We start from the raw sequence: 12,264 nt of genomic DNA on the forward strand, positions 1-12,264 counted from the left end.
TGTGACTTGGAGACAATGCCTCAATAAGGGGTGCTATTCAGGCAAAATACTTTCCATTCAGATCAAACTTCTAGAGACTTTAAGGAATTCTGCTGCTGTAGGGAATAATGAAGATGGAATAAGGCCCGAAGTGCGTATTCTTCTCTCCTGGGCTTCCTGTGGTCTGAATGGCAGCTTGCCAGATTAGTGATAGAAATGTGTCATGGGACTTGATAGCAACCTCCTGCAAAAAGGAAAAAGAATGCAGTAATTGCTGACTGAAGATTTGCACGGGGCTATGCCCTGGAACCCAAGAGTGGGGAGTTTTACACTTAAATGAGTGTCAGACTCAGTTCCCTAAATATGGTAATACACCACTTGTAATTTGGGTTTAGTGTAAACAAATCTAGAGAAAGCAGAGATATCAAGGCAAAGAAGAACAACAGAGAGTCTGGAAGCAAATGCCAGGTAGTAAGGAAACAAACTTGTCTTCCAGGGCAACTTTCTGCCCACTAACCAAGAAAGCCACTACTAACAAGCACACCTAGAAAAGAAGGTGCATGGGGAGTGCTGGTGTTGATGGCACAGGCTGAAATGTGCCCCTTCTTTGCCTTCAGCTCCAGCTAACAACACCTGCAACAACAGGAAGAAGCAATGTTATTGCTACTACTGCAGATAGGACATCTGCTCATGTCAGAGGAAAAATGACGTTCCTATTGCATCCTGGTATAGGAAGATCCCCTTCAACCACAACATAAACAATGCAGAGAAGCTGCTGCATGAAATACAAAAATGAAGCCATAGTTCAAGGCAGTGATACTGCTAACCTTCTAAACAGATGGTCAGAAGCTAATTTAGCTCCCCTAGGCTGGGGTTTGTTTTTCATTTTGAAGGAAGAAATATTTTGCACAGTTACAGAGTGGGTCTGAAAGCCAAACAAGGGGCTTTCAGGGAGTAGGGGAAAGACACGGAAGTTGACAATATACAATAAACAGAAAGAAAGAAACAGTGAAGCCACCCAGCTAGTGAAAAAGCTACAATCAGTCTCAAAAAACCCACTTAGGAACTAATAGATGAAATACATGTACAGAGATAATAAAGAAACCACAAAGCATACAAATTTTCCAGAGAATGTTCATGTTATAGCAGTCACCTCAGGCCACAAATGCCCAGCTCAAAATGCCAGTCTAAAGACTACAAACAAACTCTAAATCTGAACTAATGTCACTGTCAGTAACAATGTAGAAGTTAAATCTCTGAATTGAATTAACATTTTTTATAATGTAATAAACACAATTATCATAATCTGCTGCCTTCCTATGCACTGGGGGTGAATTTAAAACTACAAGGAACAAAAGCTTTCCTGTGCTGAAGAGTTCACAACCTAAGCAAGACACACTGAGTGGGCAGCTGCCCTGAGGAGATGGTGTCATTTGTCCCTCTTTATTTATTTATTTGTATGGTTTGCTGTAGCACTATAGTGGGTGGGCTTGTTACTCTGCCCACCGCAGACATACAAGGAAGATGATATCTTCAAAGAGCCATGCATGCCAATTTTGCAATATGAATTACAGGCCATTTTACTGTATTATAGAAAGAAAGACAAAAAGCAGCATCAAATCGACGTTATCACTGGTTTTAGCATCTGTAAATTTTGTGCTATTTTGTTTCATCAGAGACCTCAAGGCTGTGCACAGGATGATTTTTCCTTGCAGCCTTCTCTCATTCTTGTTTGTAGCTAGTAAGAATAAAATCCTCATCTCCATTTATGCTAGGCAAGCAGAAAGGAAGATTTCTACTTGCTCTCCCATGTCTACTTGCTGTCTACTCACTGTTTTGTGGTAACAGTTTCGCAGTGAGTGTTTTATGGCATGGGAAAAGGAGCACAGAACATGTCATCAAAGGTTTTAAAAGAACATGTCATCAAAGGACTACCAGAGGTCCAGAGTCTGTCAGTTTAGACATTCCAGAACCACAATGGAAGAGTCCCAGGATCTTCTCCCGGTTGTTGCTAGAATCTGATTTTGAGTTTCAAGGAAAAACAAGTGATTAAAGAATAGAAGTGTGATAAGTCAAATGTAATGCATTATCCAGGTATCATGGAAATTATGGGAGGAAAAGCAAGACCTCAAGAGGCTGTCTTGGCAGAGCCACTAATACTTATATCACTCTTTACAGCTGTATCTGTTCCTAAAGCCTTTCAGTGACGGAGACTTCACAGCCCCCATGCAGTCTAATCCAACACACGTCCGTTCTCACTGCTGGAGTTGCTCCCAAGCTTTGACCTGAACCTTTCCTAAGAACATTTCAGTTTACAAAATAAGTTTACAAAATAGAGAAACTGAAATCACACACTACAAGCTGCAGTAAAGTACATCATGTTTCAGAAGTGTGGCAATTTAGCACAAAACTACGTTAAGAGTATGCCAAAGGAAGAGAACCCAAAATTTTCACCCTCTCTTTAACATAGGGCATGTCTCAGCACACACCGGGCAAAGGGTTAAAAATATATGTCTGTCTCTTAAAAAGAAAAAAGCATCAATCTTAAATTAAAATTTTGCTGAGATAAGATTCTCTTCCACTTACAGCACACATAAAGAGCAAGGTCTGTTTCTAATCCAAACTCTTTGTAGAGCAAGCAGTTGTTCAATTGGTCAAAACTATGAGTGAAAGGTGATTAATGATGGTATCCCAGCCAGCAATTGACAGAGGGTCCAATGCAGCTTTTTCTTCCTTAAGTGGTCAAGGAGTCCATTCCAACATCATTTTGGACACAGGGCCATGCTTACCACTGCTGTATCCAGAATACATTGGGGTACACTACTTGGTGACAACAAAAAAAACACCAGTTGTGTCCAGAAGTCCAAAGCAAGCTATGTCTCTGAACAGCCCCAGTATTCAGATCAGAATCACTATTCATATCTCTGGATCAGGAAAAACATTTCTCTAGGCTTCCACAAGACAGAAAGCCATGGCTTTGCACACAGCAGCTCCCATTAAGAGCTGTGTGTGTCCCATTAAGAACTGTGTAAAAATACACACCCACATGTACATACATAAAAGACAGGCCCTGCCCTCAAAGCACTTACAATTTAAACCAGCAAAGCAAACACTGCTTTTTACAGTAACTGCCACATATCTCCCACCTGAAATGCGACAAGCTGTGCTTTGGAGGAGCCTCCCATACAGGTTCCCTGCCCACACTGCGGAGCATCCCTCTGGCCAGAGATTGGCTGCAGGGGCCAGGGCTGTCAAGAAGAGAGAATAAACCAGGAAATCCAGCAAGAGCAGCTACCTGCCCCACTGCCCAGCCTCCTGCACATAGCTTGGGAAAGCTCAAGCTGTACTGAAGATCAAGAGGGGAAGGCACTTGTTTGCAGCAATGTGAGAAACAGAAGGGGTACAAGTATCTGAACACGTGCTGAAAGGGTGGTGGCACAATTATTTTAGACGATTTCTGAAACAGAGGCTTCACATACAAGTCAATGTATAATATGTGTGTGTGTATATACAAAATACATATATTATATATGAATAAAGGTAAATCAAATTTTCCTCTTGGTATATCTTTGTGTTCAGTTGGGGAGCAGTATAATTCTGAAGAAACAATTGCTCAGAATAAGTGAGGTGAGGGGAAAATACAGGGACTGCCAAACACCAGCAGATAAGCCAGTGTTGGCAAAGGCTGTGAGAGTCTTGTGCAGTAGGAAGACAGGACACATGCACCGGGTTATGTGTTTCCTGATGCACCAGGAAGACAGAAGATAAAAGGCAGCAGTGGCTACGGTACAAGTCTCTTTGGATACATCACATTTATATGATTATGAGGGCAATGTGTGATCAGTCAAAGTTAAACCATTTGTCAGGAGGGCTGCTCACCCCCAGTGGTTTCCTGATCCTTCTAGTCAAAGGCTGGAAGTTACTCATGGTTCCCTTGATCTCTCAAGGTGATGTTTTCACAAATAAACGGGTGGTCAGCTGTCCCCAGAGAACAAGAACTGCAAAGGCCATAGACCAGAGCATCCACCAAGCCAGAGAAACCCTCCACAGTGGCCCACTAGGTACACAACAGGGCTCTTCTTCACAGACAACTTTCAGAAGCAGCAGGTGTTGCCCAGGGGCCTGTGACCAGTGTCCCCGTGTCTGACCTTCACAATGCATTTGTGAGCCCACAGCACTGCTCTGCACTGGAGGAGAGGCAGTCCCCTCATCTCTGACACACGCTGACTTCCAGCTCTGTCCTGACTCCATCCCTCCTCCCAGCTGCCTGGGCCGAGCACAGTGGTGGCAGAGGTCCACCTCTGAGGCCCCACTGCCCAGACCCAGCTGTGCCTCTATGTAGCACAAGCCCCCATTACACACAGCAGAGAAGTCAAGTCACTCCGTCTTCACTGCTCAGTCAACAAAAACTCCTTGTATGAGAACCTACTTACCAGCATGAAGGAGGGTTGCACAAACCAGTCCCATGGGAGAGCAATGCAGAGAACATGGTGTTGCAATATATGTTTTCATATTAAAAACCAAACTAGAAGAGTGGTCAAAGGAACAGTGGCAGAACTTCTCAAGTCTGTTAAGAGTTTTAGCCCAGAGAGATGGCAACCTAAACTCATGACTTGTAGTAACTTTCTGTTTAGGAAACAGAGTAAGACCAAAAACTAGGCATAAATAAACCCTATTACAGAATTAGAGTTTGTTCCAGTTCCTGAGAGTTGTTCAAATTACAAAAGACATTAGCAGAAGCCTCTGGCTGGGACTAACTGAAAAGCAATAAAATATTGATTAGACAAAGCAAGCATGGAAGATCCCTCCTAACTCAGACTGTATCATTTCCGTAGAGGTAATATCCCAACAACTTTATCAGGAACTAGGAGAGGTATGTAGAAACAGAAGGACAAATGAATTAGCTGTAATCCACTAGGTATCTCAAGTAACACCTGCAATAGTCTTCCACCCACCTATTAGATCAGGGCCACAGAAATAACCAAACTTTGCATCATGGCCACATAAATCAGTACTGAAGTCTATCAGATATGATGAACTTTCTGGACAGGAAAGTAAAAACAGCACAGTTTTCAGACATTTCTGAGGGCAGTGAGTGTTTTATTTTGAGGGCAGGACTCCTGTCAGCAATGTTAGATAAGGAACAAAAGGTACTGAGTAAGACCTCCATCTCTGCAGAAGTCTGTGCTGTGAATTTGAGTGAGAGTCATCAAAACTCCTACCCTGTCTGTGCATTTTTACCAACTTCTAAAAGTGCAGTAGATGTTTACATAGCATGGAGATCATAAATACCTTTGATCACCTACATTAGGACTGTCAGAACAGACAGTAAAAGGAATACAGCTTGCTGAGCTTTCAGATACACTGTTCTGCTCAATGTGAGGAACCGCCAAGGTTAAGAAGTCTAGATTCTCAACGGTGAGTGTCATGGCATATTACAACCACAAAAAGCGTTTCTGGATTAAAATAATTTTTAAATTAAATTTGCTTCTCTGAGTAATTCCTACCATATGATAATAAAAGTAAAATATGACACAGTCTAAACAAAAAAATCCTTTACTAAGATCCGAGATAATGGAGACTCAACAGATGAAAGATGTTTTAACAGAAGCTATCCAGAATCTAAGAGCAGGAAGATAAATCTACACACATCTTTGGACAGATATTCTGCCAGCTCTGGCACAAGGGGCAATCAACCAGGGGCATCATGTAAGAGTGTGTCTGTAAACACTGTCACTTCACTGTGGCTAAGTGATCAGGGAATAAACACTGAGATGGCAACTTGTGAAACTTCCCCCGTGCTCCAAGTCCTCAGATCAAGACCTGCAATTTCCTCAGGTATTAGAAGCACTGGAAGAAACTCTCGTTATTAGCCTCATAAAGGAGAACCTGCTGCTACTGCTCTGCACAAGACCCTGGACACCAGGGTTAAGTATTCCAGGTAAAGTGGTAAAAATACTGTAAAAGTCAGGTTCTGTATTCCTGCCACTGTGAGACAAGCTAAATTTGCCAAATGGCTTTGTGACCCCACCCTTGTAAATCAGCTTGTTAATCATTATCGTCATAGAGGCGATAAAGTTGTTTTATGAGCCAACACTAAAGCAGTAACATTAACTACTTATGCAGGGGCTGGTGTGTTTCTCTGCAGATAACATTTATTAGAAGGCACTCTCTTTAAAGGCAAAGGTTTGCTTCATAACCTTCTTTTGGAGCACTGAGCAATCTGTTCCTCTTACTCCTCCAGTCTGATCTACATGTCAGACACAAGTGATGCCTGGAGGGTATGGGTTAAGTGATATGAAATCCCTAAAACACCTTGAACTACAGGTTCAAATCTAAACTGGATTGTCCTGGCCTCTCCTCCTGACAGAACAAAATTTATGATTATTTCTCAAGGCCAGACACACACTTGGCTCTATCGGAGAGACAGACATAGACAGAATTTGCCAGGAGGCACTGACGCAATGCAGAAGAGACATGAAAGGCCAAGAGGCACTCAGAAAAGAGAAGGGGTGGTGGACATGAAACTCATTCATGATCCCAAATTATGTAAATTGAAGAGATAGAAAGTACTTTAATTCATGGGAATAATGTCACAGGCATGTCTGGCAGAAGGAAGCTACCTGAAGGAGCAGTCAACAACTGTGCACAGCTTTCCATCATCCTCTACAGAAAAGGCTTCTGCACCCATTGGTTGTTTTCTTTCTACCTCTCCAGAAACAACTAGTCTGAATCATGCCTTTTCCTAAAAAATTCAGAGGTAAGCTCCAGCTTTGCCTAGACTTTAAAGCACCACAGAGAATATGCTTCCTGGACTGAATGAAAGGGTAGATACAATAACTTTAACAGTCAGTCTTCAACTCACCACTTGGATGCTCACTACCCTCCAAATTCCACCAGTGGAAGCTTTGTGGAGGAGGACTAAACATTCAATAATCTTTCTTCACCTCCAGGACAGATGAGAAGTATGCTTTTAAAGGAACTACCAATGATACAAGAAAACATGTCTAGAAAAACACCTTTAGAAACATCCAGTTTGTTCCTCACCCTCTAGCACAACCAAAATGACTGTCTAACTTACTTAAAAACTTCTCACCAGAGAGATACCACAACAGTCCAGTGCTCAGAAAAACTGGAAAGTTGTTCCTAATGCCTGCCTCAGTTCTCTTTTGCTGCAGTCAGCTATCTTTACTTTACACTCTACCTCCTATCCTTAAATTGCAACATCTATTTCAGAAACCAATTTCTGACAAATTCTCTTGTCTGTCACAGGTAATTTTTGTCACAAGCCAGGACAAGCAAAAGTGGGCTGTGGGTGCAGGAACAATACAATGATTGCCTTTACCTATTCATTTACTGGAAAACAATATTTTCTGCATTCATTAAACATGGAAGTTGGGCATTAAAGCAGAAATGGTAAATGCAATCTCTGCCCCACAATGATTTCAGTGGGGTCAGGACTTCTGTGATAAAAACACAGACTTGGAAACAAGCGTGCTACAATATGCTTAGCTAAGGATAATGCAAGTTGCAGAGAAAATAAAGGGAAAACACTCCCTGGCTGGGAAGTTCCCAGTCATTTATATCTAGGGAAGAGACAATGCTCATGGACTGCTAATTTCCTTGAGGATTTTTTCTCTTCCGTTGGCCAGATTCTTAACACCACAAATTGTTGTTATGATTTCAATGCACAATTAATCTTCAGTTAGAGGAAAGGGAAATGGAAGAAGGAAGGATGATCATGAGGTAAATGTCGCAGAGGGGCAGATATCAGATCTGAGGCCCCATCTTTTGTGCAATATACAAGTCAGCTGGCTTTCCTTGCTCCATTTTGACTCCCAGTCATCTCTTTCAGACTGCCTGTCTTATTTGTTTAAATTACAGGTGATTTAAGGGAAGAATGATCTCTTACTATTTGTGTGCATGCACATTAGAATCAGTCACTGTGCACTGCTATGAAACAAATTAAAAAATAATTCAGCAGTAACTTTAGAAGAGCTCCATCTTCGGTTGCGACAGGCATGCTATGGGCCACAATCCCAGCTTCGAACAGCAAGAGTGATACCACCCCACCCTGTCCCTCATCTTCCCTTTACACGCTCCATAGGTCCCTCACTGTCCCAAAAGCCTGTTCAGCCTGTGGTACAGGTGACAGCAGGGTGGGCAGGAACAGGTGAGGCCAGGGACTCTGTTCATCCACTGCTGACACCAGCGCACACTGTGCTGTGCTAACTCATCACCCACACAGGGCAGAGAGCAACCCGAAAGGAAACCTTGCAATAAACACTGCAAAGAACAAAACAAAACATAACAAACAAAACCCCACAAAACCAACTGCCAATTAATCAAACTAAAGCAGAGCAAACTAAATGAGTGAGATTTGAATAAGCAGAAATCAGAAGCCCCCTTTGACTTGTTTGCATCAGGCAGTCTGCACTGATGGCAGAGCCATTTGCTGTTCACGGTCCTTCCGGAGTAAACCCCTGAATATGTTTCACTTTAAATTGGTATTAAACAAATTAGCCCCTAACTAAAACACTGGGCACTGGGAAGAGGAAGAAATACAAGGTCAAGAGCAAACACGGCTAATCTCTGACAAGCACACACAGGCAGGGGGCAAGGTGAAGATGGAGTTTTACATTGGCTGGGGAAGAGGAAAAACAAACTGGTGACAATTCAAGTCAATTTATAGCAGGAGACAGAGAGGATGACAAGGCTCCTCCAAGCCCTCCCCCACTCTTCTTATTGAAAGGAAGAAATGCCAGAAATTTCAGCAGGTCTCTGGATGCAAGCTGACACAAGTGAAGAGGAGATGGAATTGTCTCAGTATAAACAACATGCCTGGAAATCACCTGCACCAGCTCCCCTGATAGCTCTGCAACAAGACTCACACTGACTGTGTTTCAATCGTCTTTCCTCCTTTCTCCTTCCCTCAAGCTTTCCAGGCAGCTACATGTCAATTTTGTCACACCCCAAGTTCTCCTGATCTTGTTGCAGGGATGAATTATAGGTTGTTTTAAGAAAAAGGTATTCAAGCAAAGGCTAAAGGTTGTTTTAATCAAACAAGGTTGAAAGAGTACCAGGGATTTGTCTGGTAGAAAACAGAAAGCACTTTACTTAGCTTAAAAACATACGTGACTCTAAATACAGAAGCAAATATGCATTCAGGCAGAGAGTATATATACTTTTTTTTTTTTTTTAAGGTTAAGCAGGCAATTGCATGTAGAGATATTAACTGACTCTACATGCCCACTGAGCAAGATGTTATTTCATGAGTGATAGCACAAAATTAGAAACTTTCCTGCCTTGCATAGGACTGGATCTAGGCATTTTAAGGAGAAGTCCTCTGAGGGACTTTTAGAACAACAAAGCAACATACCAAGAAAATGGCTACGGCTACTCTGAAAAAAGCCTCTGTGAGTACAAAGTATATTTAAAAGAAAAATCTAAAAAAAGTGTTCTTCTCTCATCCAAGCAGGTAGCCCTGAGACAGTATTTTATTTCTTGGGAAATCTGGATCCTCAGGATGTTAGCCCTGAAGGAACACCCAGCTGGCTCTTCCAAATCATCATTTTATGTGAAGCAAAGCAATGAGTTCAGAGCCCAATCTTTCACACTGCTAACCTGCATCTCCAGTACTGAGCTTTTCATTCTGCACAGCAGAAAATAACAGAAGAAATCTGTTTAGCACAAGGCAGTAGAAAAGAGGTAACTTATATTACTGCTGCTGCTTCTACAGGCTGAAAAAAATTAAAATACCTCTGGAGATCTCCACTCAAAAGCTCCTGTGAATCACTGGCACCACTACTGGGTCATTTTAAACAGTTTCATTCTAAAATGCCACACTTATCCCATGTGGCCTAGATTACATATTCACATGTAAAAGGACTACAAGTATTTAATAGACCCTGCCAAAAACTCTGGTTTCACACAGTGCTAGAACCAGTCCTACTATTAAAAATATCTACTTACAATCTTGCTAGATCTCTAGACTTTGCCCGCAATACCTAACTCAGATGAACTTGTCTTCCTGACAGCCACCTACCAAAATGCTTCTAACCAGCTCTTCATCCCCAAGCCTGGCTGGCTCTGCCATGCTCTCTGACCATGAGCCACTCTGAATGACAGCAACTGCCTTCCCCAGAAGAGCTGAGGTAAAAAGGAAACCAGTAAGACTATTGCCACTACCACTAATTGTAACCAGAGCTGTCAGCACTTTGGGGAATTACACACACACCGGGAGTATCAGCTAACCTGAACCTTCCTGTTGTGTTGAAAGGCAGCTCAGTGCTGGCAAACTCCAGGGAGTGACAGAAATAAATGATGTGCCAGGTGCTTCAGGATGACCCTGCTTGAGCAGGGAGGTTGGACCAGATGACAAATTGTGGTGTTTCCAACCTCGCTCGTTCTGTGATTCTGTGATAAAGGAGCCACAGCCACAGGAAAGCAGATGAGATGTTTAACTGCTGCTTTGCAATAGAATCTTTTAATATTTATGAAGATGTATATTGTATGTTTTTCTCATCCTAGGACTATTTTCATATTCCTCTACTAATATACTTTAGAACTATAGTTACTTTAGAACACTCAATCAGGCACAGGTCATAAAAGGATGTCATAAAGACAGCTATTAACATTATGCCATTGTGGCCCAAAACGCATCTTTACATAGTTCATGTAGAGAACTATCTGGTATTATTACACTGGTAATAACACACTGCAGGACTTGCACCTCTGTCCCGTGTTAAGCACAGTCAATTCCCACAGAGAACTGTGACAGACAAGTCTTCAGTCATCTCAGCATAGCCAAGCCTGCCCAAAACCTAATTCTCCTTCTCATTTTCCACCTCCTGCCCCTCAAGCAGAAAAAGGGCTTGCCTAAAATTAAAAGAATCTGCTGATACACCTATATGGGTAAACCTCTTTGGTAAACAGAAATTTAAGATGATACAGCTTATATTGAATCACTGAATGATACAAATGACACCAACAGACTTTTCTCACTGATGTAAGTGAGTTTGCACTCATGATTTCTGAGGCTCAGCTACATACACTATGAGCAGGAGGGTATTTGTCATGTACCTAGTTCAGTAATACTTCTAAAACTAGAGCAAGCCTGAAGTATGTTAGCCAAACCCCATTTTCTTCAATCAATACAGCCACATGTAGAGGCTCTGTGTGGGTGAGCTGCGACATCCCATCCTTTTACTGCATGAATAAAAAGGAACTGCTGGGCTGGGACACCACTACTGATAGGCTTGGAATTCATCAGGCTGTATGTTACAAATCTATACTAAGTATCCACCAGCAATTGTATGAGGACTGAGTTATCAGAAAATAAGTTTTACTTCTGAAAAAAACAGCAAGTAAAAGGCAAAGAAGTCCACATCTTGCATTCTTTGCTGTTGTTGGGACTGACAAAACAACTTGTTTAATTCCACCTAAAGCTTCGCATATATAAAAAGAGTAGAAAGAGCATCTCCAACCTCCTCCTTCACTTCTGTCTAGGAGGTGCAATGAAAGTACAGCGTGGGTTAAAAGCCTGGAGAAGTGAAGGAGACCTAATGATTTCTTTGCTCTTCTAAAACTTTCTAATCCTAATCTAACAATATATTAGGCTCAAATTAGGTAGATCTCTTGTTTCATTGAAGTTCATTTTTATTCCCCATACTCCTGTTAGGGAGCTTTATATGCATAAATGCTTGACCAGAAACATTAAGATTTCCCAGTGAGGACTGCTTCTGTGAGACCAACAGTCCAGCAAGCCCAAAATGCTCCCAGGAGCTGTAATCAGTGCTGTATGTAATCACTGTTACAAACGTCAGAGGAAGATGAAATCATTGATCTGTCAGTCAGCAGGGGAGATATCCTCCTAATCCCTTCAGTATAGTATGTCTAGTTTGAAATCTTATAATCCTTTTATTTTATGTACTGAAACTGTGGATATTCTCATTATGGATACTTAATCCTCTCAAAGATGATACATTTTGGCCTCAGTGACACTATTGTGGCATTAAACTCCTCATACTCACTGTGTTCTGCAAAGAGCATTTCCATTAAGGATTTTTATGTGTCCCTCATACTCATTGTGTGATCTGTGCCATATCATTGTGAGAACAGGGCTCTCCTGTTCATCCTTTCTCTGCATTGTTCTTCACATTATTTGTAGGTTCATCTAAAGGTAGTCAGGAAAGTTGATCTGAAGTCAATAATATTTTAACTAAATTTCAAGAGATTAGTTTATCTACAATGTTAAAATGGATAAATTATACTACATTAAATCCC

At 41.7% G+C, this 12,264-nt stretch overlaps 1 protein-coding gene across 3 annotated transcripts in view; it reads right to left on the reverse strand.

Annotated features, from left to right (window-relative positions):
- Window positions 1-12,264, reverse strand: part of PLEKHM3 (pleckstrin homology domain containing M3) — a 78,826-nt gene that overhangs the window by 17,233 nt on the left and 49,329 nt on the right. The window lies entirely within an intron of this gene.

Source organism: Poecile atricapillus, chromosome 5 (genome assembly GCF_030490865.1).
Source record: "Poecile atricapillus isolate bPoeAtr1 chromosome 5, bPoeAtr1.hap1, whole genome shotgun sequence".
In the NCBI taxonomy this organism is placed as follows: Eukaryota; Metazoa; Chordata; class Aves; order Passeriformes; family Paridae; genus Poecile; species Poecile atricapillus.